This window comes from Arvicanthis niloticus, chromosome 25, assembly GCF_011762505.2.
Source record: "Arvicanthis niloticus isolate mArvNil1 chromosome 25, mArvNil1.pat.X, whole genome shotgun sequence".
Lineage (NCBI taxonomy): Eukaryota > Metazoa > Chordata > Mammalia > Rodentia > Muridae > Arvicanthis > Arvicanthis niloticus.
Window position 1 is genome coordinate 23,047,960 of NC_133433.1, and position 24,329 is coordinate 23,072,288.

The 24,329-nt window shown below is 41.6% G+C and overlaps 1 pseudogene; it reads right to left on the bottom strand.

Moving 5' to 3' along the window:
• Window positions 1–16,639: 16,639 nt before the first annotated feature.
• Window positions 16,640–23,583, bottom strand: LOC143438346 (large ribosomal subunit protein P1 pseudogene; annotated as a pseudogene).
• Window positions 23,584–24,329: the final 746 nt, after the last annotated feature.

The window sequence follows — 24,329 nt, forward strand, 5'->3', positions numbered from 1 at the left end:
ATAGTCAAGAGCAGAGAGGCATGGGCCAATGCATAAAGATATCAGAGCATTTTTTCCTTTTCATTCAGTCCAGGGCCACCCTATAAAATTTAGGGTGTATCTTCACACCTCAATTAATTCAACTAACCTAATAGGTATGCCCATAGGCCAAACTGAACTAGAGAATTCCTCCTTGAGGCTTCTTTCTGAAGCAATTCTAGACTTTGTCAAGTTTTCAAAATTAACAATCATGCCTGTCTATGTAGGATCCTGTTTAAAAGGGGAAAAGGTCTTAAATGAAAAGGAACAATTTTGTTTTTATTTTATCACAAGGGATTCCATCAGAAATCATAGCAAGACAACCATAGACAACATATACAATTATGTGAAGATTGAAATTGCTTTTGAGCAATCAATTAGTCATTGGAAAAAAATCATAAGGGAAAAAGCAAATATACCTGAATCAAATGAAAATACAACTTATATCTGTGGGATACTGCAAAAGTAGTTCTAAAAAGGAAATTGTAGATATAAATACCTTCAGTAAAAATCAAAATAATCTCAAGAAAATAAAGTGTGCCCCAAATTCTTAGAAAAGTATGAATAAGCCAAACCCAAAATTAGTAGAAGAGAGTAAGAATTATCAAAGATGAAATTAGTAAAATGAGAAATAAAATGCCCATTTCAAGTTCAATAAAATGTAATTTCTGTTTTGGGGAATAATTAATAAGATTGACAGACTCTTACGTGAATTAACCAAAAGAATGGAGAGATGAACCAAATTAATACAATTCAAGTAGAAAGGGCTATTACAACCTTTCACTGAAATCTAGGGAGCCATTAGGTTGTGTTTCAGAAATTGTTTGAAATAATTGGAGAATCTCAAAGAACTCACATACAAGAGTGAGCCAAGAGGATACAAGTTAATGAGCAAACCCCTGATAAAAGTAGGGACATAATACAAGCAGTAATATCTATATGTGACAAATCAAAAACCAACATTACATTGAATGTTAATAATACACTAAATTAAAAACTTTTTTTAAAAATTAGGAATGAGACAAGGGTGTCCACTCTCTTCAGTCTTATTTACTAAAATGTTTAAATTTATAGCCACAGTCATGATGCAAGAGAATAAAGAAACAGGTCTGATGATAACTGTTGGTAGGTGATATGATTTTGTACTGAAAATACTCAAAAAGACTCGGCCTAAAGAACAGAAAATCTGATGAACACTTGCCATATTGTAGTGGGTTACGAAGCCAACTCACAAAGCTCTGTAGCTTTTATATACATTTGTATTAAGCTTTCTGAAAAAGCAGTCAGAAAAATTATTTCACTTGCAATAGCTCTAATCAAAATGATCCAAATTACAGTGAGACAAATAGACACAGAGATGATGGAATTTTGAATATTTTCATTCAATTCTCCAGAAGATAATAGAATTGAAAACTGCGGTTGCATGAAATAGCAGCACACATGAAAGAGATCAATGAACAAAGTGAAGAGACAGCCCACGAATGTCAAGAAACCTTGTCTGGTCATCCAACATGGGACTGATATCCAGACTATTGAAGAGTTGAAAAAGAAAGGTCCCATAAAAAGGCAAATAATCCAATTAAATGAACAAGTGAACTAAACACACCATTCTCAAAAGAAGAAAGAAAACTAAATCAAAAGCACACTGAGATCCCATCTCACTTTAGTAAGAGCAGCTATCAGGAAAACACAGCAAACACAACAAATACTTCAAGGAGAAAAAGTCTTCATATATTGATGGTAGGAAGGTATATTAGTTTCCTGTTGCTGCCATAAAACACCACTACCAATGCAACACAACTTGGAGAAGAAAGGTTTGTTTGGGTTTAGGGCTCTAGCAGAATTAGTGTCCATCATGGTAGAGGGGCATGACAGTGACGTCAGGGCACTGAATGCTCTTATCTTCAAATGCAAGTGTGAGGCAGAAAGAGAAAACTGGAAGTGGTGTGAAACCATGGTTCTCAAATCCTGCCTCCAGTGAGATCCTTCCTCCAGCAAGGCCACGCTCTTTAAATGTCCCCACCAATGAGGGATCAAGTGTTCAGATATTTGAGTCTATAAAGGACATTTCTCATTCAAACCACAGAAGAATGTGAATTAGTCCAGCCACCATGTAAATCCCTATGAGGGTTTCTCAAGAAATTAAAAATAAAGCTACTATACACCACTTGCACACCATTTCTGAATAAATACATGTCTTAGGGTTTCATTGCTGTGAAGAGAGAGCATGACTACAGCAACTCTTAATAAGGAAACCTCTTAATTGGGGGTGGCTTAGAGTTTCAGAAGTTTAGTTCATTATCATAGAAGGAAGCATAGCAGCTTCCAGGGAGACACAGTGCTGGAAGAGCTGAGCGTCCTCCATCTTGATCCGAATGAGGCTGTAATACTAGACATAGCTTGACCTTAAATGAAACCTCAAAGCCCACCTCCACGATTATGTGCTTCCTCCATCAAGTCCACACCTATTGCAACAAAACCATACCTCCTAACAGTGTCACTCCCCATGAGCCAAGCATTCAGACACATGAGTCTATGGTGACCATACCTACTCAAAGCACTACAATACCCAACGATTCTGAGTAAGCACACCATAGAGATGTCTATATCCATATGTTTGTCATGACATTATGTACAATGCTAATCCATGGAATCAACATAGGTGGCCATCAGTGATGAACAAATAAAAACATGTGGTACATATGCACACTGCAGTTTTATTCAGAATACAATTTTGTCATTTGCAGGACAATAACTGTAACTGAAGACCATGAAGTTAAGAAAAATAATCTGGGCCTCCCAAAGAAAAGTGTCCCATATGTGGAATCTGGGGGCAAGAGGAAGAATATGGAAATCACTGAAACCTCTTGGGAATGTGAAAGGGGAAAAGGAGTGAGAGAAGGTAGAGTGATAGGGGGTTAACTGGGATCAGATTTACTGCATGCAGTACAGCAGTGTCAGAATAATAATCCATTACTTTGTGTAATTAACATGAACTAATAAAAATAAAATGAAACACTTATTAAAATGAAAAGAACATTGGAGTAGCCTAATATCAGTTATTACCTTATTGCAGTAATTACTCTGAAATCTTATTTCTCCACTTTATTTCTATATTCTAAGTAATTGATTAGAAGTGGTTAATTGGTAAGGAATCATTAACGGGTTTCGAGTCTTAATTCCACAAATGTAACACCAGCATGGAACTTACATAAATTGACATTCAGAAAAATCTGTGTTCTTTGTAACTCTGTCCACACACTTCTCTTGGAACATAGTGGGATAGGAAATATTTAAGTGACAGAGTCAAGCTATGTTGAATAGATTATTTCATCTCATTTACAAAGTGACTATGGAAACTCTAAGGTGTGAAATGGTGAGCCAGAGCTGTCAGGCTGTGCAGGACTTCTCGTTACTGTCAACTTTCGTGTCCTTCCTTCTGTCTACACCATTTCCTGTGTCATTCTCAATGGCACCATACCTGTCACTCACGCAGTGTTGTAGAGACATTGTTCTCTGATGCAGTGAGAGAGAGCTGTGACTGACCCTTCAAACATGTTAAAGAAGGACAAAAACCAAATAGGAGAAAGGATTTTAAATGGGACATCTCACTTGCATCCTACACTGATGCTTTAATACAGTATTCAAGGGCTGCACCCCGCATGCTATACAGGCCAGTCCATTTGAAAATGGTGCTGTGGTGTTTGAAGAAAATTTCATTTCTGAAAGTGGAAAAATTTTCCACCCATTGAAGCTTCATTCGGTAGAACTCAGGAGGACTTTTAGAGATGCTAAAGTCCTACAGCTGCTTGCTATGCTTCTTTTACTTTTTTTTTTTTTTTTTTTTTTTTTTTTTTTTTGCCTGGCTTATTTCTAAGAACTACAGAACAATTTCTTGGAGAAAATTTAATTGCTTTCCAATTATATTGGAATTCAGCCAACTTCAATGGGAGCTTTTCTGTGAAATTTTATTCCAATTTGGTTCCAAGAGATTTAAAAATGTGTGTCAAATTCAGTTATAGGAGAAACACTATTTAAATCATACAGTTGGCTTCTTCATGGTGATCAAGAAAACCACTCTCTCCTAGCAGGAGACCGGGGTCAAAACTGAACCCTTGAATTTCACTCATTTAGTAGTTTTTCTTTCAAATACTTGTTTGAGCAAATTACATTTGCATGAAATGCTATTTATAAAAATCCATAATATACATAGTTTAGTATTCATTGAATATTTTTAGAGTATTTAGAAAAAGAGAAGACACACACAGAGCGAGAGAGCGAGCGAGAGAGAGAGAGAGAGAGCAAGAGAGAGAGAGGGAGAGAGAGAAAGAATATAAATTCAAGTTCAGGGAAGTACTTATTGTAAGAAGTACTTATTGTAAGAAGAGAACTGTTCTGCTTTTAGGCTTGGCCTCATAATACTCAGAATTGCAAAAGCTCTTTGAGAAAAATAGGCTCCAGCAAGTAATGAAGTTTTCCCTCCCTTCCTTTTGTTTGGCTCCATGAGAGGGAATGCACATCGGGTCTCCCTGCGAGTAAACTGGTCTTCTCAAGAGCAGAACTGAGTGATTCTGGAGGGCAAGAAGTGTTTCACCTTTAGGAATGTAGGGACAACCTAAGCAGTACCGTCCTGACACAACAGCAGGTGGGCAGGACACAGTGAGGCAGCACAGCAGGTTTGGGCAGGGCAATTATCATCATTGGTGCCATAGTTATATACTGGAAGTCTGTGAGGTAAATTGATAGTGCCATTGTCTTTCAATGCAGTTTCCAACCTTTGCCTTCCAGCTTCGCACTCTTGAGATTCTGGAGCCTCCCTGAGGATGAATTTCATCTTTATTGCTATTGTCTTTGGCAAAAGGACCCATTTTAATACTATCATTTGGGGCCTTCTGTGTTCTTATTGCAGACTGTATTGGTATTTGTTAAATGATATTCCACTGTATTATGAATATTAGTTCACAGGGAATAAACAATGTATGAGGCAGAACTTTCTTTCTTTCTTTCTTTCTTTCTTTCTTTCTTTCTTTCTTTCTTTCTTTCTTTCTCTCTAAAAACTAGCCAAATAGGATGACAGAACAGAAAACTTGGGTTTATTTCTTTTGCTTCTTAATTTAACTATCTTAGGGGATTCCATACACAAATACTGTATTTATATTGTTTCTATCCCTCACCTCATCCTCACTACTCTGTCTCAAATTCACGACTTTGTCTTTATTATTGCTGTATACACACACACACACACACACACACACACAGAGAGCCTATTGAGTCATTTAGTGTTTCTCAAATCTATATGTGTTTGGGATTTGATTGCTGGGGCTCTTTAAAAAAAAGCAAACCACTTTATTTAATTATTAATTATTATCACTATTATTATTGTGTGTGAGAGACATTAAGTGTTTGAGTGTGAACACTATAATCCCATAGTACAATGTGCAACTCCTCTCTCTGCCTTCCCTCTCACTATAGGAGTGCATGCCATTGCATCTGGCTTTTTTTTTCATAGGGTCTAGAGCTCAAACTTATGTTGTCAGGCTTGTCCACTGAGGTATCCCACCAGCCTGGATTTCTAAATCCCATACTCTGATTTAGGGAGGGGAAACTTTTGTCTTTTTGACAAAAATGCATATGTATAAAATAGATGCATGGTGAAAGAAGAAGTATTTCTGAAATCATTTAGGATATTTTCCTATGGGCTGTGAAATAGTGTTAATGAAACAATCTTTCCCCAATACCATTAATTCCTATCAACATCTTGTGAGACAAGAAGACAAGACTTGAGGCAGACTTTGTGTGGGTAGGTGCACATGCATCAGTGTGTGCACACATGTGTGTATGTGCGTGCTGTGCATGACATGTGGAATTCAGAGACTGGTGTATTCCTTCATCACTTTTCCATCTTATTTTTGAAACAGTGTACCTGCACTGAAATTGGAGCTTTCTGTTTCTGTTAGACTAGCCAGCCAGTGAGCCCCCTGAGACTTACCATCTGCTAGGGTAGCAGAAGTATGCTACCATGTCTGGCTTTTATGTGAGTGCTGGAGATCTGAACTGTGGTCCTTATAAGTATACAGCAAACATTTCACCCACAGAACCATCTCCCCAGCTCCCGAAGCCAGACCTGCTGTTGCTAAGCCTAGGTCTGAGCCCAGCCAGCTCTATGTGGTTCTTGGCATTGTACTGAAGCACCATAGGGCTCAGTTTCTTCATCTATAGAGTGAAAGTATAAACACTGACTTGTTCATTAAATTTACTCGTCAAAAGGCTGTCTGAGTCGGTGTTTGCTGATTTTACTGCGCCAATCCCAAGTACATCTAAATGCATTAGGGAAGCACTGCGCATGCACTTGTAGTTGGTAGTTTGAAGTGGATTCAACAACTGTGTGTTAAACCTGATTAGAGGCCTCATGCTACACAAAGGCAACTATCGCACCAAAGGACACGTTTCAGTGCACAGAGCATGAGAACAAAGCCTTATTCAAGGCATAACAACGATGACCACCTGGGAAGAAGACATACATTCTAGCTGCCCTAAGTAAGTGTCTCATACATGGCATTCAGGGATTCTGATTTTGTAGGTGACCACCGCCACCGTCACTACCTCCACCACCACCTCCATCACCATCACCACCACCTCCACTTCCACCATCACCTCAATCATCACCTCCACCACCATCACCTCCACCATCACCACCTCCACCATCACCACCTCCACCACCTCTACCACTAACAAAATAAAAGAGGAAAAAAAAATAAATAGGAAGATTCTGCAAGTAAATTGTTACAATTAAACTAGTTGGTGAGAACCACATGTTATTGATCATTGACCACTTATGCAACTGAGGGAAGAAGCGTGATTTGTAGGAACAGAACATTTTCCGTCTTATTTATTACTCTGATATAAACCTAAGGGATTTTATCAGCAGACTTTCGAATCCAGGTGTTGGTCTGCATCTCACAACTCTTGTCTACCAGGCCTCATGCATGTTTTTAGAATATTATTTATCTTTAAAATGTGGGGATGAAGAAAGATGACATGCTCCTGACCCCTACAGAGTGGACAGGCTGACCTCATAAGAACTGCATTGATGACTTCCATTGGTTCACCCATTCTGTGCTCTTCCTGCTAGCTTGGTGGTCGGCACACATTTGTGGCCGCTCCTCAGTACTGCAGACTCTACTTCCAGGAAAGCTTTGCTCTCTTTTATCTTCCCAGATCTCATTCTTTATCTAAATTGATGGATAATGATGGCATACAGTTATGCCATCAGATAACTGAGAGTGTCTTTACTCATAGCAGTAGGTCATAATTAGCAAAGCCCAAGTGTTCATGCCACCAAAAAAATTAGCTAACGTTTACCTTGCCACCTCTGTGTATTAATTCTGTTATGAAGATGAAACAGTTGAGCTCTGTGGTTCTGTGACCTTCTATTGATGAATGTTGGGCCTTGTCTTAACAGAGGAAACATAGGCTTGTGTCAGTAGCTGTAATGCTGGGCTATCAGGATAGTTACCCAGGTCTTGCTGCCAGCTATGGGCTTGCTTCTCTTCTTTCTACTGACTCATTTCATCAGGAGAATCATTTTATGGCCCATCTCATCCACCAAGTCAGCACTCACTGCACAGTGTACTGTGCAGATCCGTCTGTAGTCTATGGTGTGTGAGGAGGTGCATGAGTAGGGAGGAAAGAGGACCACATTCCCCAAGGTGTCAGCATCCCCTAACATATTTCTCACATCCTTTTTTCTTCTCTTATACCAGGCACCAAGAGAAGCCATATCCCTTGGGATGAATCAAGGAGAGTAAGTGCCTGGTTATGAGCAAAAGAGGGTGAAATGGTTCCTGAATGATGAGTTGAGTTGAAATGAGAAGCAAGTGCAATTTATTATGTTATTCTGTACTGTTGCCTGTTGAGGTGATTTTAAAACTTATCTATGCCTGACTCTTCTACTAGTAGAGCAAATCATTTAAAAGCACAATTTCTTTCATTTTTCAGTCTTTTAAAGACACAAATGCAGACAGCTGTGCTTTTGTTGGGTAAAGGCTCTCTTTCCTCTGGCAGGGCAACTGTGGGAAGGAACTCAAGTCCTTTATATAATGAATTACAGTTCTTCTGAGAAGGAGCTGAAAGTTTTAGCCAAGATTGCTAGTTCATGGGAGACCCACGAGAGTTCATTATTTGGGAAGGGCATCAGCAAAGCAATGTACCATGCAGGAAGAACCTGGCTGACTGGTGGCCCCTGATGAATCTCAATCTTGAGATGGTCATGGAGTCAGACTGGTAGGGCATTTTTGAGTCTGAGGATGGAATCCTGTCAGCGTCTGTGGTCCCCTCCAAGCTTCAAATATCTGTTCTACCTGTAAGCCACTCTGATGATCCTGGAAGCAAGGACACTAGAGTGATGATCCTGACTCCTGAACTAAACTGGGAATGTTTGGAAGATTCAGTGAGAGTTATTCCCTTGGAGATTCTTAGATTTCTACAAATAAGGAAATGAGATGACATCATTTAAAAAGGAGAGAGAGTGTGTGTGTTGTGTGGCTATTTTTGACCCTTGAGCTGGTAAAGGAATTCAGACTTATAATTTACATGTAAAAAACTTTTTATAAAGAAAAATAACCCAGTTTTCCCTCACAAAGGAATGTCACAGCCACTATGGCAAGGGAACATCTATAATATTCATAGGGTTCTTCTTTGTATGGGTATCAGGACTTGCTGTCCTCAGCAAATGTCAATGCTTGTTGCTTTTGATTCCAATAAAGAGGCAGCAGTTAGGCCTCGTGTGTGGTCTCTTTAGTGTTCACATCAATAAAGCATTACTTAGAACCAGCTAAGTGACACCATGTTCCTCCCTCACCCATCTCTGCTGAGAAATTAGACCTTTTCATGTCAGTAGAGCCCCAGGCAACCTTCTAACTCAACTGTTCTGAGCTTCTGCTGCTTTCCTTATCACAGAAATGAGCATGGAATCCAGACTTGAGGTTGTTTTGCATTTTGTTTTTTGAGACACCCCCCAACTCACTCTCTCTCTCTCTCTCTCTCTCTCTGTCTCTCTCTCTCTCTCTCTCTCTCTCTCTCTGACCTTGGGTGTTCTGAAACTCACTAGGTTGACAAACTGACTTTAAAGTCACTGTGGTATGCCTGCCTCTACCCCCCAAGTCTTTCAATGGACTTCTCTGAGGACTCTTTCTTCTCTTCCTCTGTAGTGCTGGTGCTTTACCTCTCTACCTCCCCCTTCCCCTGGCTGCCTCAGTTTCTGGCCTGTAGACCTCATGATATCCTCTCTGGTGGCCTCTTTCTCTCCAGTGACAGAAGCATTCTCTTCAGTATACTAAGGTAGCACACATCACCCACTTGGTCAGAAAATGTTTTTTTCTACATGGCTATGACTGGAATATCCCCTCACACCATAACAAACTTTCTACACAATACCATTGTTCTTTAGTCAGTTAATTTTCAGTTTTAAGTTAATAATCATTAGCAGCATTTATTGTCTCAAAAGGAAGTAGAAAGAAGTTTGTTCTCAAGAGACATGTAGATAAGAAAGAGGGCAAAGGCTGGGACTATCGGTGAACTGCAGCTATCTGGACTTCCGGGACTCACCACATGTCAACGCTTGTTGCTTTGGATTCCACAGACTATTGCCTCCATCTTCATGTGGGCAGAACAGTCTTTACACCCCAAAGAGGGAGATTTTCCAGTTGCCTTTCAGTCACTGGCTACATGATGCTAACAAACTTCTCACAGATGTCCCCTATAAACATTCTAGCAAGAGAGTGGACAGATGAAGCAGATGGTATTTTGGTGTAGGCTGCTGGATTAAAATGCAAAGTATTGCTTTATCTAGATTTTAGACAGCATTTTCCCTGCTTTTGAAACACTCAACAATGACTTAATGACTGAACTGCATAGTGAGGAAATGGGCGGGGCTCTTTGCCGCAGCACACTGAGTACAGAACTAAATGATAAGGGGACTTAATGGCCACTCAGGGATTAAAAGTCTCATTTCCTTACACAGGACAAGTCTCTCTTTGGACAGGATGTTGCTTTGTGGGAGGTTATCTAGAATATAAGCATTACCTAACAATAGCCCCTTCAATTCTTTCCCCTGGCATTCCGAATTAATCACACCTTATTGGACAATATTGCCTTATTATGAAGTGAGGGTGGTCAATGTATTGCCCTGGTTTAGAGATGCAGTCCTGCTGGTGGGGCATCATAAGCCACACGAGGTTTATTGTTCACCGAGATGTTTTTACAATCACAATGAAACAGAAAACAGCATAAAATTGGGTTTGAATGATGTCTGAGGTCCAAAAAGCTAGTGATGGTCTTACCGAATGCTCACCACATACATTGTTGTTGTCTTTAACATGTGCATAGTCTGACCTGAATTGAAGTTTTAGTAAGCAGATTTGTGTCATCCAGTGTGTAGGTTTTATTGGACAATAGGAAAGTTATATAGATGGTGGATGTAGATGATATTGGAAAGGCTACTAATACTGTGTCCTCTTCTATTGCTGTATACTAAATGTTACGGTTAACGTTCTGGCATCTCCTTGGAAGGGAAGGGCACAGATGCAGTGCTATCATCAATTTATTCAGTAAATGCTTATTGATCTCTGACTGTGTTCCAATCACTGTATTAATGCCAAAGAAAACTCTGTCCTGGAGGTAGAGGGAGATGCCTCAGTCAATAGAGTACCTGTAGTGCAAGCTTAAGGACCTGCTTTGGATGTGTAAAACTCACACAAACACCTATAATCCTAGTGGGAAGGCAGAAGGGTCCCTGGTGGTTGTGGTGAGGGCAGGGACAGGGCTTGCTGGAAAGCCAGTCTAGCCTAGTCTGTGAGCTTCAGTTTCATAGATTGAACCTGTCTCAAAAAGCAAGGTGGAGAACAATTGAGGAAAACCTCCATTGTCAACTTTGGGCTCCACAGGGAGGAACACACAGACATGTACTTCCCATGTGTATGTACGCTCATTCGCAAACACCAAAACCCACTCCTCCTTCTAAGCATACTCTATTATAATCCAGATTCTTTTCTAAAAGCCACGTGAATAGAATAAACTTCTTGCTCAAAAAAGTGAATGGACATTTCAATGTGTGGAAGGTGTTTTGAAGGAAGTGGTCTAGAACTTGAAAACTAAAGAAGGGATATAGTTTAAAAAGGTGAGGTAAAAGATCCCGATGTGAGAAAGTCAAGGGGAAAGATGTGACAGGAATTTGGCAGCCTGACACTGAGGATGAACTAACCCTGTAAGCTGAATCCAAGCAAGTACAGGGAGAGTATGGAGAGGTTAGGGAACAAGGGAAGACTGGGTGTTTTGAAAGCTGAATATTAAACCCTAAATCTGTTGACACAGATAAGGGATCAAGTTTATAATTTAATAGTGGAGCAGTTAAGTAGCAGCCAGTGTAACAGACAGTTGGAGACTCTAGGGGCAGAGTCAGACACAGCCATTGACCCCAAAGAGCAGGATCAAGGTGTACAATAGACTTGACTACAGTAGATACTGTCTGGACATGGGACCTGCACTTTATTTATAGTGAACTGGGAGGAAGAAAACCAGTGTTGGGAAGTCCCGTCTCTCAGACATGTAGGCAGATGGAGTGAGTGCCCAGCCCACTGGGCACAACAGGCGCCTGTTCCACCCCCACCTTGAAACTGGCACCTCAGTCTGGTAAGTGGTTTGCATAATGAGTAGATACATCAAAACACAGGACATCAGCTTACTTTGGGAGAGTTACTTGCTGATTAATGTGTTAATCTGCCTGGTTGACTTTCTCAGGTAGCACTTAAGCTCCACAAACAGAGGTAAGAGCTGCTTTTCCACCCTGGCAGTCCGCACAATAGACAGTTCCTCTATACATTTTGCTGTCTGATTTTATTACCAGACACAAACTCCTGTTACAACTCATTGCAAACTTACAGTCTGGGAATATAAATGTTTGTCTCTTAACGTGGGTACAGATATTCCCCACTCTTCATCTTTTCTTAGGAATCATTACTGAATCCATACTTTTATGGTAAGAATATTTGTAATATGGGACATGTCCAGCGATTTCATAGACTAAGACTATTTCATAGATTTAAGACTATCTTAAAACCACACTGCCCTCTCATTTCCCTTTCAGCCTACAGGCAATAGGACCACTACAGGTCAAACACTGGGGTTGGGAATGTCTTCTTGACTAGAAGTGCTTGTCCCACAGCTGACCTTGCTTCTAGTATGTCTCGAAGAGGATGGACAGGTCAGCTGCAACACACTCTGAGCCTCCCTGGGGCTCCCTTAGCTTCCCACAGCCTTGCAGGCCTCCACTTTTGCTTGGCCTCCATCTTGGAGCTGGGGAGAAAGCGCTTCTTGTAAAAAAACTTTCCTTTCAAACACAAGTTACTGAGTTTGATTCCCAGAGCCCTCTAGAACGGTGGTTTTCAACCTTCCTAATGCTGTGACCCTTTGGAACAGTTCCACATGCTGTGGTGACTCCCCCTCCCACACCATAAAATTATTTTCATTGCTACTTCATAACGATAATTTTACTACTGTTATAAATCATAATGTAAATATCTGATATGCAGGATATCTGATAGGTGACTGCTGTGATTTTACTACCAGTCACAAACTCCAGTTACGACTCATTGCAAACATACAGTCTGAGAATATAAAACAATATTTGTGTCTTGACACGTGTACAGATACCCCCCACTCCTCATTTTTTCTCTTTATTGTTCAACCCCCCAAAGGGGTCACAATCCAGACCTGATGTTCTGGAACAAGCTGGCTTTGGATGCACACTTGTATTCCCAGCACTGGGGAGGTGCAGACAGCCAGATTCCTGGGTCTCACTGGTCAGCCATCTTAGCCTAGGCAGTGAGCCCCAGGCCCAACAGAGAGACCCTTTCCCCAAACTCAAGGTGGATAGCACCTGAAGAGTGACACTTGCAGTTGTTCTTCATGGATGGACACACATAAATATACATACAAGTGGCATAAACACACACACACACACACACACACACACACACACACACACAGACACACACACGAGTGAATGAATAAGTGGGATTCTGTTTCTTTGTTAAATATAGGAGGAAAGTATGTCCGCTTATTGGGTCCACATATTTCAGCAGGTTTTCTCCAGCCTGTCCAGACACAAGAGCGATACTGTTGGTTTGCTTTTGCTTTGAAGATACCAGGTTTTTTTTTTTTTTTTTTTTGAATAAAAAAAAAGGAAGAAGAAAGAAAAAACTGAAAGAGAGAAAGAAAAGCAGAGCCTCAAGTTGCTTTTTCAATTAGCGGAGTCTTTCTTTTCACAAGAAAGGTTGCAACAAGAGGGCTGCCTGAAAGCTTTCACCGTCCATGTTGGAGCGACAACCCGTGCCGGGTGCTACGTTTCCAGAACATCTTTCTCTGCACAGGCATTCTAAAGTGACTAAATGGACAAAGCGTCTTAAAAGGACAGCCTACTGTGCTTCGGAATCCAAGTGCGGCCGCTGTGGGCAGAGCTGCGGAAATCAGAAAGGCTCTTCCGGCTTTGTGCAGATCATCATTCAAACAGTTAAAAACCCGGAGTGTGTTCTTTTTATGTGAAGTGCTCCCATTAATGCTAATGAAAGCCACACAATTTACCTCAAAGCCATAAACGACGCCTCGTCTTCCCCCAGGAATCCTAGATGATAAGAACAGGTCTGGCCTCATTTCGCTTTTGTAGTGAGGCAGGATGGGATCATGGAGCTGGGGCGGAATCTCAGACAGCTTGACTATGAACACTCCATTGGCTGACGCCGCGGAAATCCTACTGACAGTACACACAAGTTCTATAAAGCGTGCTTCATGCTTCATGTTTTTCTGATTTGTCTTTTTTTTTTTCCTCTTCCACTCTGAAAGTAAAGGAAATAGTTTTTATTTTAAAAGTTAAAATAGATTTAACGTTTTATGTTTGTTTCCACGAGCACCACCCACTCATTTACTCACTAACTCAAATCCACAGTTTCTCACAGGCTGGGATTTGAGGTTAGAAGATAACACAGGCCATATCAAAGGCTCGGATAGAAAAATCACCCCGTGCTGCTGCATCTTTATTGGAAGGGCATTCTCATATTCCGATTGGGACAAAATGCTTCTGAAGTTGGTGGCTTGAGTGCACTTACAAAGCTTTATTTTCCAAGTGTTATCAAAGTCACTAGCTAAATCCTCATCATGGGGAGTGACAGAAGCCATTCACCATAAATGGGTATCAGGAACAAGAATGATTTTGTTTCATTTTTTTTTATCAGTCTATATTCCTTAATCTTTTTTTTCACAGTCCAGTCACCATTCCCCTCCTGGTCCACTCATTCCTCATCCCATACCTCCTTCCCCAACCCCAAAAGGATGTCCCTACTAGACCTTCCCACTTCCTGGGGCCTCAAGTTTCTCTAGGGCCAGGTGCATCCTCTCCCACTGAGGCCAGATCAAACCAAGTAGTCCTCTGCTGTATATGTGTTTGGGGCTTCATATCAGCTGGTCTATGCTGTCTGGTTGGTGGCTCTGAGTCTGAGAGATCTCAGGGGTCCAGGGTATCGGAGACTACTGATCTTTTTATGGGGTTACCCTCCCCCCTCAGCTTCCTCTAGCTTTTGCCTAATTCAACCACATGGGTCCTGGCTTTTGTCCATTGGTTGGGTGTAAATATCCTTTCAGTTGCTTGTTAGGCCTCTCAGAGGGCAGCCATGCTAGGCTCTTGAGCACACCACAGCATCAGTAATAGTGTCAGGCCTTGGATCCTCCCCTTGATCTGGATCCCAATCTGGGCTGGTCACTGGACCTCCTTTGACTCAGTCTCTTCTCCATTCTTGTCCCTGCAGTTATTTCAGACAGGAACAATTCTGGGTCAAAGATTTGACTGTGGGATGGCAACCCCATCCCTCCACTTGATGTCCCATCTTTTTACTGGAGGTGGGCTCTACAAGTTCCCTCTCTCTACTGTAGGGTATTTCATTTAAGGTCCCTTCTTCTGAGTTCTGAAAGTCTCTCACCTCCCAAGTCTCTGGTACAGTCTAGAGTGTCCACCCCACCTATCTCCTGAGGTTGCCTGTTTTCATTTTTTTCTGCTGGCTCTCAGGGCTTCAATCCTGTTCCTTCTCCATACCTGATCATGTCCCCCTTTTTGCCCCTGTCCTCTCTCCCAACCAGGTCCATCCCTCCCTCCCTCTCCCCACCCCACCCATGACTGCTTTCTTTCTCCCTTCCAAGTGGGATTGAGGCATCCTCACTTGGGCCCTCTGGCTTGTTAACCTTCCTGAGTTCTGTGGATTGTAACCTGGGTATTCTGTACTTTTTTTTTTTTTTTTTGGCTAATATCCACTTATTAGTGAGTACGTACCATGCAAGTCCTTTTGGGTCTGAGTTACCACACTCAGGATGATATTTTCTAGTTCCATCCATTTGCCTGCAAAACTCAGGATGTCCTCATTCTTAATAGCTAGCTGAGTAGGATTCCATTGTGCAAATGAAGCACATTTTCTGTATCCATTCTTCTGTTGTGGGACATCTGGGTTGTTTCTAGCTTCTGGCTATCATAAATAAAGGCCGGTATGAACATAGTGGAACACATGCCCCTGTGGCATGGTGAGGCATCTTTTGGGTATATGCCTAAGAGTGGTATAGCTGGGTCTTCAGGTAACTTTGGGAATTTTAAGATAGTTTAGCATTTTGCTCCAAAGGTGGAGAGAGGCTTTGTGTGTGGCAGGGTAAACAGGAGCTTGGGTGTTTCAAACACAGGCTCTGGTGATTCAGCCTGTAAGTTAAAGGCCCAAGATTTTTACCTTCCTTCTATGGGACTTTTGTGCCTGGGCCTTTATTTGTTGAGCTGTGGAATCTAGGGGTCTCTTACACTTAAGTCTGCCCTCACAGTCTCCAGCCTACACAGCACTATGAAATTCTTCAGGCCTAGCTCAAGAAGCAGGGACATCTCCTCAGCTGATGCAGACTGGCTTACCACTCTTTCTCAATACGTCAGTCCAAACAAAATACTGCAAATTGCACCAATCCATGGAGTATATTATTATCATTATTTTGAATAATAATTTCTATGTATTTAAAATTTACAAAGATGTGAAAGATAAAGTTAAAAACACCCAGTATCCACCATAAAGAATAAAACAAAACAAAACTATATTATGTTCTTATATTGCTTATCCTGTAATACATTACATATGTAACATATGTAATATGTTACATTGCTTATCCTGTTTGTTCAAGAGGGGAGCAGTAACAAAACTAAAGTCCCTTTAATCCCACCTTAAGTTACATCTGACACTGATTACCCAGAAGCATCTCTTGTGAGAAGTGGGCCACTTTACAGCTCGCTGGAATGCACTTTATGGCTATGTATGAGCTCTCTGTATAGCTCTCATTTTACGTGTTGGGGTATTTTTTTTCCTGCATGTATCTCTGTACTTGGTACCCACAAAGGACAATAAGAGGGCATGAAACAATTGTGAGCCACTGCCTTGTGGTTGTGGGAATTGAATCCAGATCTGGAGCAGCTGTGCTCATAACTTGTGAATCATCTCTCCGGCCCCGCTCTGCTCATCTGTATTCTTTTCTTTTCAGGTCCAGCCCTTTATTGGACATGTTAACAAAAGCAGTTTAGTCAAAAAGACCAAAGCCCATGTCATCTTCTGACTCCTCAGATTCTTCCATCTTTGCTTCCACTTTCTTCTCCTTGGTTGCGGCAGCAGCAGTGGACAGAGGAGGACCATCAGCAGGCGCAGCTTCAGCTGCTGGAGTGTGCTCTCCAGCCTCTCCATTACAGATGAGGCCCCCAATGGTGATATTGGCCAGAGCCTTTGCAAACAAGCCAGGTTAGAAAGGTTCGCCATTGACACCAGCTGCTTTAATGAAGGCATTGATCTCATCCTCTGTGACCGTCACCTCCTTGTTGTGCTGGACGAGGGCAGAGTAGATGCAGGTGAGCTCGGAGACAGAAGGAAGCCATGTTGTGGACTGCTGGCACGGTGAAGTGAGGACCTCACCCTAACGGGGCCTTAGTTTCCTCGGAAGGACCGAGCACCTTGGCAACAGCTGAGGAAAGCGCTTATCGGTATTCTATCATTTATTTCAATCTATACATAATTTGATTGTTCTCTTTTCTCCAATATGGTTTCCATACATACGCTATCCTTATTTATGTTTACATTTCATTTATTCCCATTGATGTTCATTTAGATTGTTCCCATTAGAAGATGTTGGGTTCCCATCTTTAAGCTTGTCTTGGAACATTAGTTAGACACATGTCTTTATTCTGCATACAGGGAAGGTCTATTATAATGTCAGATGTTGGGATTCAATCTGAGGTAGAGACACACTTTCAAAAATTACTTTTCAGTTTTTAGACAGTCTTGTTTTGTTTGACCACATTTTCAAATTTTCCTCTATCCTTCCTTCAGTCACCCCCACTCTACATTTTCTTACCATCTAAGTGTCCATTCAGCCAGCATCGTGTTCCATCTGAGTAATGTTCTGGTTACTCAACCAATATTTCTTTTCCAAGGCACTTTTCTCAGAAATAACACAAGCAAATCTGATGGGAAGAAAACACAGGGGAAAATCTATTTTTTAAAATGTCAACTCCCAGGCTTGATATGAATGGCTTAGGCTTGAGAAGTGACAAGTAATGCATTGTCATTTGGAAGCAGAAATTGCCAATCTGTAACCCCTGGTCACCAGGCCATTATAGATGGGACTGCATAATTATTTCCTAAGTGGGGCAGCAGACAAATTCTTTCCATCCTGAGTCAGATCTCACCATCGAAAATTCTAAGATTACAGCAAGGGAAGTCAGCAAAAGGGTTAATAAAGACAAGAGATAAGTTAGGGAGAAGAAAGACCTGGATGGTAGCAGTTTTTGTCATACAATTAGATTAAATTAAAGACTCTTAAACACAGATATTCAGCTGTTACCCATGCTCATTGGCACAGCAGCAAAACATTGCTTAACATGATATGTCAAGGAAACCCTCTCATTCCTTCTGCCAAAGAACAACACATGCTCTCTTCCGTCATCATACATAGTTACATAGTTACACCTCCCCAAAGTCAGTCATGGCCACACAGGGTGTTTTACTACTTCAAGATTGTGGTAGTTTGAATAGGAATGATTCCCATTAGCTCATATATTTGAAAGCTTGGTTACCAGGGAGTGGCACTGTTGGGAAGGACTAAACAGTGTGACCTTGTTGAAGGAGGTATGTAGGTCACTGGGAGAAGGCTTTGAGGTTTCAGAAACTCAAGTCAGGCCCAGTCTCAGTCAGTCTCTCTCCCCACACCCCCTTCCGCTCTCGCTCTCTGCCCAGTGGATCTCTGTTGTCATGATAATGGACTATTTTCTGAAATTCTAAGTCAGACCCTAATAAAATGCCTTTTTAAATGAGTTCCCTTGGTCATGGTATCTCTTTACAGCAATAGAATAGTAATTAAGACAAAGGCAAAATGTCAACTTAATCCAGGAAACAGAGAGAGGACAGGTCAGATTCCACTGTCCCATTCTGGGGGGGCACAACCACAAAGGCTTAAAAGCCTCACAAAGGCCCCCTCTCTTACAAGTCCACAGCACCTCTCAATACGAACAACCAAGAACCACACCTTTACCAGAGACCTTTGGAACTTGTCTTCTGCCCCAAAGTAATGAGTTTTAGTGTTCTGTACTCAATAGTAAAGGTATTTTAAAATTACAACAAAAGCAGAATGGCCTCAAGCCATCCATCCGGGAATACATAAATATTGATTCTCTGAAAGAAGAACCAGGAACAGTGAGGTTTCCACTGAGATGAGAGTGAGAGAAAGATGAGGTGATGGTTAGAGAAAGCCATGAGCTGTGATCATCCAGAGGACGGATGACTGTGCTGTCCCAGGGGCTCCACTGTGTGTGTCTGAGCTTGTCTGTAAGCCTAGCTGACTTCTTCCCAAAGGCATCATTAGAGGTTTGTTTTAGAAGGAGCTAGGAAGTGTTGGTAAATTCTGATTAGATATTTTAATTAGGTTAGTCAAAATAATGAGTTTTGATTGCTGGACCTTGATGTTTTGATAATTGGACCTTGGTGATAAGTCTTAGGAATGAGTCTGGAGCCAAATAAAAGAATGCAATCTAACAATCTAACAGTTTAGAAGGGGCGGGGGGGGGGGCGGGGAGGATAAAGGGCAAAACCTATTAGCGCCACATCTGCCATGTTCAGGCTGCTCTAGCCTTTCAGATATAATCATCTTTCCGGTACTTTTATGTACATTGTAAACTGTACAATACTATAGTATTTATCAGAATTGATTAGTGAGCTATAAATTAATGAAATCCAATTGTTTTGTTGAGAAATGTACATAGAGATTGACTTTCCTTCATTTCCATCAAGGAATGAGTTTGATCTAATATCTACCTCTGGACTAGGTATTCATAGTGTTGATTTCTGCATATTTTGATTATAATGACTTTAATAAGTATTCTGTTTTTCCTTGATGTTCCATGTTAAACATTAAGGCCATCTAAAATAGTATAGGTTTAATATTTCAAGTCATATGACATGTAAGCTTTCATTAGTAAGCATGTCCATACACCCGAGTTTTACCACTACAGTTGCTTTCTTTTCAAGTGGTTCTGTGCATGATGTCTCTTTATTCCTGCTACTACATGTGATGGAAATGCCACTAATGAGACGATGATGATACTTTCTTTTCATAAGCACATCGATATAGATTATTTGTGGTATTTGTCCTGATTAAATTCAGTCTTATAGATTCCAAATGACTGACCATGATGGCATCATCCTGAGCTCTTCTGAAAGCTTCTGCCGGAAGCCTCAGACAGGAGAAAAATCAATATTAAAAATACTACTCATAACATTTTTTTATGAGAACTTGTAATTGTGCCTCCTTGAATTTGATATTCATTCGAACAACAAAAAAAGAAAGCCAAATTGCAGTAGGTCAGGAGAGCGCCTGGCTCCTCTCTCCTCCCATCTCCAGCCTCCCAGCCTGTTTTCCTCCTTTCCAGCTTCATTGTCTCTAACTGTGAACATTTCCTAGTTAGCCATCTGATTATAAAATTGTTCCTCTGGGGAAAATGAGACTTTGAATTACACTGTTTTTCTCCAGATGCTTCCAGAATTGAGAATATAACATCATTCAAGTAATATACCTATCTGCTCACTTAAAATGCATTTCTTTTGAAACACAAGAGTAAATATTGTCTCTTTGTAAATGAATCACTAGATATACTTCTTTTTCACCTCAGGGGACAAAAATCATACCCAGGCTTTAGGTTTAAAGGCAGAATATATTTACCAGAGAAAATTAAAATTATTTTGAATCTATTATCTTCCCTTCCCCGTATCCCCTACCTCTGTAACTCATCAAATTACTTGCTTCTTAAAGAAATTCTTTGTTGAAAGAAAACAAAACATACTGGAGACAACAGAGGTATAAATGGAATTTTCTTTCATTAATATACCAAAATGTATCCTATTTTGGCCTACTTTGGAGAGAAACTTGTGGGAAGTCATGGCAAGGCCTTACTCTTGGCAAACACTCACCCTTGGCTCTCCTGTCTCCTATTCTTCTTTCTGCTTACCTTCCATCATTCGCTTGTCAGTTCTCAGAACTTCAAACAAGGCCTCATAGCAACCCACCTTAGTAACCCTTCCTCCTGATCTCTAGATTTAGCCAACATCCTGCTAGATAGGTGTTTTTAGAACCCCTGGTAATGGCCAGGCTTTGTGAGAACAACAGGTATAACCTAGTTAGACCCCATAGCTGCAGCTACCTTCCTCCACCTGCAAAGCCCTGTTTCCTTTCCTACCCCTCCCCATATCCTGTTTTCAGAGTATATAACCTGTGTGAACAAGAAAATTTTTTCCATATTTATCAGACTTCTTGACTTGCTGTGCCTCCTTATTTTTCTCACACATCTCAGTCCTCTCCACAGGGTCTAAGGGTCCCACTTGATTGTCCAGCTGGCCTGGACAGAAACTAGTTCAGTTTTCTTTCCTTCCTTCCTTCCTTCCTTCTTTCCTTCCTTCCTTCCTTCCTTCCTTCCTTCCTTCCTTCCTTCCTTCCTTCCTTCCTTCCTTCCTTCCCTTCTCACTCCCTCCTTCCCTCCTCCCTTTCCTTTTCTTTTTTTTAAGATAGGGTTTTTTTTTTGTTTTTTGTTTTTTGTTTTTTTTTTTCCCTTGGTTGTCACGGAACTAGCTCTGAAGGGACAGCTAGCCTTGAACTCACAGAGATCTACCTACCTCTGTCTTCCATGTTTTAGGATTAAAGGCATGTGCCACCACTGCCTGGCTGGCTGCTCTTTTCTTTTTTAAAGACAGAGATAGTCATAGGTTCTTTTTAGCTTTCTAGAGAAAGCTCTTTATATTTGCATTAAAAATAATTTTAATACTTTTGTCTCAAAATTGTAAGGGCAATAAAAATAAAACAGAATGAAAGGACTTACATGAGTGAATATGTAATGTAGACAAGGTCATGACCATATCAAGGACTCCATAGCCTCAAACTGATGAAGGAATGGTGAAGTCTTCTCCTCAGGGGTAAAGCTTAGAGGGAAATGGCAATGCTTTCCCTTCTGATCCATATGTGGGTGTTGACAGTGTGTGCAGAGACTGTCCACCAGAGCTTTCTTCCCCTTAAGCATTCATGCCGGATGACTACTTTCCTAAAAGACTGTTCATACTGGATTAGCTAAGCCCGTCTCCCCTCCGGAAAACTCCTACTCCATTCCTCATCGCCTTGCCTCTGAGAGGATGCCCCTCCACAAACTCCTGCTTTTCTGCCCTGCCCCGGCATTCCCCTACACTGGGGCATCAAACACCCACAGACCCAAGGGCTGCTCCTCTCACTGACATCTAACAAGGCCATTCTCCACCACATATGTGGCCAGAGCCATGGGTCCCACCATGTGTACTCTTTGGTTGGTGGTCCAGTCCCCAGGAGCTCTGGGGGGTCTGGCTGGTTGACGTTGTTGCTTGCCCAATGGGGCTGCAAGCTCCCTCAGCTCCTTTATTCTCTTCTCCAACTTTTCCATTGCAGACCCCATGATCAGTCCAGTGGTTGGCTGTGAGCATCTGCTTCTATATTTGTCAGGTTCTGACAGAGCCTCTCAGGAGACAGCTATGTCAGGCTCCTGTCAGCAAGCACTTCTTGGCATCTATAGTAGTGTCTGGGTTTGGTGATTGTATATGGGATGGATCACCAGGTGGGGCAGTCTCTGGATGGCCTTTCCTTCAGTCTCTGCTCCACACTTTGTCTCCGTATTTCCTGCCTTGAATATTTGGTTTCCCCTTCTGAGAAGCACTAAAGCACCCACACTGGTCTTCCTTCTTCTTGAGCTTCATGTGGTCTGTGAATTGTATCTTCAGTATTCCAAACTTTTGGGCTAATATCCACACATCAGTGAGTACATAGCATGTGTGTTCTTTTTGACTGGGTTACCTCACTCGGGATGATATTTTCAAGGTCCATCCATTTGCCTACAAATTTCTTGAAGTCATTGTTTTTAATAGCTGAGTAGTATTCCACTGTGTAAATGTACCACATTTTCTGTATCCATTCTTCTGTTGAGGGACATCTGGGTTGTTTCCAGCTTCTGGCTATTATAAATATGGCTGCTATGAACATAGTGGAGCATATGTCCTTATTACATATTGGAACATCTTCTGGGTATATGCCCAGGAGTGATATAGCTGGGTCCTCAAGGTAGTACTATGTCTAATTTTCTAAGGAACTGCCAGGCTGATTTCTGGAGTGGTTGTACCATCTTGCAATCCTACCAGCAATGGAGGAGTGTTCTCTTTCTCCACATCCTCACCAGCATCTGCTATCACCTAAGTTTTTGAACTTAGCCATTCTGACTGGTGTGAGGTGGAATCTCAGGGTCGTTTTGATTTTCATTTCCCTGACTGTAGAACCGTGAAAGGACAGCATGTTTTCTGGTTGAGCACCAGCTGGAAATGGTCAGAGACCCGGCAGGTTGGAGACTCCACAGGTTTCCCTGCAAGAGACAGCATGAATTTCACCATGCTCCCAGACTCCAGGCTCCTGACATGAGGATGAAGACCTCCATTGATCTGTGTCTTTCAGACATGTAGGACAACACCCCCACTAGCCCCTCCACAGGTAGAGAGTGAGACTACAGGCCACAGAGCCTCAAGACAGATCTCCATATTAATGAGATATCTAAAGGCCAAAGGGTAAGCCAATTAAACAATCCTTCCCAGATCCTCCTCTTTGCAAAAGGTATTTAACCTCAGGTCCACCCTGAAAATACTGGGGTACAGTTTCATCCATTTTCCACCATGACAATAAATATCTTAAGACTATGGACAATATTTCTGTTTCTTGGGACCTGCCGTTGGGAACCATGGAGAAGGTTTTCAACTCCCGAGCCACTGAATAATCTCCTGTGGATGACCTCTCTACATTTCCAGCCATGGAGGCCCCAAACTCAAGCAGCCAAGCCGAGCCAGCCATGACCAGAACTCTTCCCCCTTCAGCTGAGGGCCGAAGGGGGAAGCCCGTCTGCCCCATTTCGTCTTGGCTTCACATAGCCAGATGTCTGATGTAGCATGAACACAGTCAACTTCCTGCGCCTCTGCCTCTCTGAGCCACAGACCTAGTCCCTTGGGGGTGGTGGGCAGACGTGGGATCCACACTTCAACCTAACAACAGACACCCCCCCAAATACACACTACAATCCCATACCTGATGACTAAAGATGTTGAACATTTCTTTAGGTGCTTTTCGGCCATTTCCTCAGTTGAGAATTCTCTGTTTAGCTCTCTTCCTCATTTTTAAATAGGGTTATTTGGTTCTCTGGAGTTTATCTTCTTAAGTTCTTTGTGTATGTTGGATACTAGCCCTCTATCAAATGTAGGATTGGTAAAGACCTTTTCCCTATCTGTTGGTTGCCGTTTTGTCCTATTGATGGTGTCCTTTGCCTTACAGCAGCTTTGAAATTTTATGAGGTCCCATTTGCCTATTGTTGATCTTAGAGCGTAAGCCATTGGTGTTCAGGCACTTTTTCCCTGTGCCCATGTGTTGGAGGCTTTACCCCCACTTCCTCTTCTATTAAATTCTGTGTATCTGGTTTTATGTGGAGGTCCTTGGTCTACTTGGAAGTAAACTTTGTACAGGGAGATAAGAATGGATCAATTTGCATTCTTCTACATGTTGACTGCCAGTTGAACCAGCACCATTTGTTGAGGATGCTGTCTTTTTCCCCCCACTGGATAGTTTTAGCTCCTTCGTCAAAATCAAGCGACCATAAGTATGTG